This window comes from Ictidomys tridecemlineatus, chromosome 9, assembly GCF_052094955.1.
Source record: "Ictidomys tridecemlineatus isolate mIctTri1 chromosome 9, mIctTri1.hap1, whole genome shotgun sequence".
Lineage (NCBI taxonomy): Eukaryota > Metazoa > Chordata > Mammalia > Rodentia > Sciuridae > Ictidomys > Ictidomys tridecemlineatus.
Genome location: NC_135485.1, coordinates 107,661,252 through 107,665,766, shown reverse-complemented (window position 1 = coordinate 107,665,766; position 4,515 = coordinate 107,661,252). Strand labels below are relative to the sequence as shown.

Sequence of the window (4,515 nt, the reverse complement as noted above, 5' to 3'; positions counted from 1 at the left end):
CCATCCTCAGAATTCTTTCACCAGATGATAGGAATCATTTCTTCTGATACTGAGCCATTGAAATTTACAAAAGAGGTTAATTGTCAGCGAAAGCTTCCTTTTCCTGTTTTCCTCAGTGACTGCAGTTCCAAACTCTTGAGAATCTCACTGTAAACAAGAGTTTGCAAAGATTTTCATACCACGTTCCCTGAAACCTCTGAGCCTCATAAACATCTCTGGGATTATGTAGAGGTATGTAGAATCACCACAAATGGATTTAATTTGTTTTCCCATTTCTTCTGTAGCTTAACTTAATAAGATTGAGGTTCAGGGACATGGAAAATTATCCTCAGTTTCAGAAGGCCGTTTGATGACTCACTGACAAATATTTCAGGACACATTTGATAACTTAGAGTAGCTATGTTAGTCTTCAAAACAGAACAAGGAGAGGTTTCTGCTGAGCTTTTGGCAAAGCATATTCATCTTGTACAAATGACAAGAGGAAAACTAGTGAGGCTTTTCAGTATTGCTCATGGGCTTTATGTTTGTCTTCAGCCAGTATATCAAAGGTAATAAAGCCCTTCGAATTTTAATTTCCCAAACATTGTCACACATAAACTCAAATGCACTACCAGTTGATTATAAAATGGTTCTGTAGGGTGTGAATGAGGATGATTGCTTTGCATGCGGATAGTGTCCAGCATACAATACTGGGAACAGAGCCAAGAAATGTCATTTCCCTCACTTGATACTTCCATAAAAAGTCTCCATCCCCAAACACTTTCCCCCATTCTGCTTTCTGAGTAATCTACCCACTCAAAATCTTTCCTGTTTACACTGTAAAAAGAATGGTATTTTAAAAATCTTTATCCCTTAGCAAATGTACCCAACATAGAGCCCTGCACAGAGGGGCATGCAATAAATGTCATTTTGAAAATCTTTTAAATAGATTTCCCTTAAAATGAATTCACAAATTGTAAAATACAGCTGATTCTCCACTGTAAAAGTACTACTGTCAGAAACTGCTGGAACCCAAGAGAAAGATTCAAATTCTTAAGGATTTTATCTTAACACACAACCACGGGATCAATATCACTGCTTCATAAAAGTTGGTCCTGATTTGGCAGAACCTTTAATTTCTCGTAGCTTGTGAAATCCATCCTCCCCTTGACCTAGATTACTGAACTTTGTAAAAGACATCATTAGGCCTAAGCAAAAGTTTGCTTCTGGAAACTGAATAAAAAATAAACATGCAGTAACACAGTAGGTGATGACCCACGGTCATTTCCCTTATACTAACAAGCTGTGTTCAACTAAGAGGCCCAGAAGGATCTTTAAATGATATAACCTACAAAAGGCCAACTAGTTAGTTTGTTTTACTTTCTTCTCCTTTGTGAGAATATTAGAAACCATCATTATTTTTTTTTTTTTTTGGCACTGGGGATTGAACCCAGGGATACTCTTCCATTGGAAAACATCCCCAGATTTTTTTTTTATTTTGAGGGATGGGGGTGTAGCTCAATGGTACAGTGCTTACCTAGCATGCATGAGGCACTGGATTTGATTCTCAGCACTGCATAGAAATAAATAAAATAAAGGTCCATTAATAAAAAAATTTTTTTTTGAGAAAGGGTCTTGTTGAATTCCTGAGGCTGGTCTGTAACTTGCAATCCTTCTGCCTCCATCTCCTGAGTCACTGGAATTACAGAGGTGTACCGCCATGCCTGGCTCATAATATTTTTTTAAGATCCCCTGTAGGTCTCCATAAATCAGGAATTATTTTGGATGTCTCTTTAGATGCATTGCATTGAAGCAGTTACTTTGATTTCACCTTCCCTTGACTGAGGAAACACTAGAAAGATATTCAAATAAATATACTTGTCTTTTTAAAATTTTTTATTATCATATGTAGTCCTAATTCTGCAAGATGTCACCGTGATTGAGTCAGACTGATGTGAAAAGTGTGAACTTTGCTCTATCAGTTTTAGTCTTTACCAAACTTACTGCTCTCTACCATCCCATTTGATAGTTATGTCATTGTCCTGCTATTACCTATTATAAAATTTCAGTCACTGTTGATAGGTCCCAGTTATATTTTGCCTTTTTTACCTTTGTGGCTACTGGGGCTTTCTGATTTTCTTCTTTATAGGCTTTTCTCTTAATACTCACCAGCTCTTATTCAGAGCAGTCCCTTTTATTAATGTGATTTATTACCTGAGTTTTATAATCTTTTGTTCTCCAACTCCTTTCCCCTTGAATCATCCTAAATGTTCTTTGTTGAACTGTAATATATAAGAAAACAACCATAATCGTAAGGCATAATCAACAAAAAAGATGTAAGTTACCATAACTGAACAACTTTTATAAGTAATGAACATCAATTAAGCTTTGTTCTTATTCTCTGACACACAATGTATCCAGGCCAGGGCATGGAAGGTGAGGCCTGGGTGCTCAGTTCCCAGACCAGGCTGCTGGCCTAAGAGGGGTCACATGAGGAAATCATCTCCAGTATCATACCAGAGATGGTTCACTTAGTAACACAGATCAGTGACTGTGCAGAGCCAGGATTCAGGGATTCAGCTGAAAGTCAAATCAAAAAAATGGGGGACAAATGCAAGCAGAGCAGGGCATGAAAACATGAGTCCAGGCTTCGGCAGAATCTAAGTGAGAAGGATGAAGCAGGAAAAGATGGTGTGAGTGTAAAGGAACAGGCCAGCTGCCTCCGTTAACATCCCTACGCTCCCTCACAGTTCCCATGAAACCTGTTCCACCACCACCCACTCACTCTGGACCCTCCTCAGCTCAAAGAATTTTGTTTTTCCTCTACTGCTTCCTTCCTTTCTTCCTCCCCTTCCTCTTTATGTTGACCTGCCAAGTTATCTATTGTTTTTTCTTCTTTCTTTTCTTTCTTTCTTTTTTTTTTTTGGCTTGGTTAGGTGATTGATTTTGGTTTGTTTCATTAACTTTCTGATTGCTTTACACATTCTCTCAACTCTGCATGAGCAAAACTCCAAATCTAGATTTGCAAATACGTAGCTCTTCTTAGATGGAGAGGAGAAGGGAAGGCTGGGATGCCTGGTTTCCACATAGGGGATTCTTGTTCATGTTGTACGATCACACAACCATTCTCTAATAATTGCTTTTCAAATCCTATATATTCATTTCTTTCCTCAATTAGGCTGAAAATTGTTTGAGCAAATAAGATACTCATTTTATTCTTATTTTCTCTGTATTCTTTTCATTAGAGACTAATAATCATACAAAAATGCTTATTTATAAGTCAATGTTATATTTGTGTTATGAATGTGTCTGTCAAAATGTTTTGGGAGAATTTTATTATATGTGCTATTGTATATTTGGCAGAAAAAACTGTTGAATAAAATGAAAAATGATGAGCTTCGTATAAAACTTAGAAAGTCAAGTGTAAAAGAAGAACACATGAAGTGATGATTTAAAAAAAATTATTTCAATGAACTTTGTGTAATATAATGTATTATTGGGCAGTCTATGCCGTGTACTAATAGTGCTTTACATGTAATGTCTCATTTCCTCTTCACAATATTAATAGTATCATGAAGCAGGAACTATTATTATCTATATCTTATTAACCAAGAATTAATGGAGGTGCTCTTGCTTGAAGAGTTTTAACTGTTGGCCATCTGCAGTTCTATGGTGTCTGTCTGATCCCATCACCTCTTGGCATTATAGCTGCCCTCAGACCTCTCATGAAGCCCAAGATCATCAACAAGAAGACCAAGAAATTTATCTTGTACCATGCCAAAAGTCAGCATAACTGGTGGAAACCCAGAAGTATTGACAACAGAGCTGGGAAAAGACAGAGATGAGATCTTGATGCCCAATATTGGTTATGGAAGCAAGAAAGCAAAGCACATGTCTGCCCAGTGGCTTCCATAAGTTCCTGATTCACAGCAGCAAGGAGGTAGAAGTGATGCTGATGTGCAGCGAATCTTGCTTGTACTGAGATTGCTTACGATGTTTCCTTCAAGAACCAGAGAACCATGGTGGAAAGAGCAACCCAGCTGACCGTTGAAGTCACCAATCCCAAAGGAAGACTGCACAGGGAGGAAAATGAATATCGGCTTATGCTTAAATAAAACCATAAAAACTGAAGACTAAAAGAAGAAATCAGAAAGCACATAGTAACCACTTGCCCACGGTCATCTAGGCACTAAGATATGGAAACAGCTTTCAGATATAGGCAGTTAAACACCTTAGCCTATGTTGAAATGTCCCTACCATGCTCCTGTTTCAATACAGAGGATACCCGAGGAGAGAAAGTGGGACCATTGATTTCAGGCATCATAGTTTTAATAATTAGTTTTGTGTATCAACCCATCTAGGCCATATACTTGGTCAAACATTACTTTTGGAATTTCTGTGAGGGTGTTTTGGATGAGATTAACATTTATGTTGCTGAATTGAGTAGAGCAGTTTGCCTCCTTAATGTGGATGGATCTCACCCAACCAGTTGAAGGCCCAGATAGAGCAAAAAGGCTAACCTTTCCCCTAGTAAGA

The 4,515-nt window shown here is 37.8% G+C and overlaps 1 pseudogene; it reads left to right on the top strand.

Moving 5' to 3' along the window:
• Positions 1-2,390: 2,390 nt before the first annotated feature.
• On the top strand, positions 2,391-4,094 carry LOC101971158 (large ribosomal subunit protein eL32 pseudogene; annotated as a pseudogene).
• The last annotated feature ends 421 nt before the right edge of the window (positions 4,095-4,515 follow it).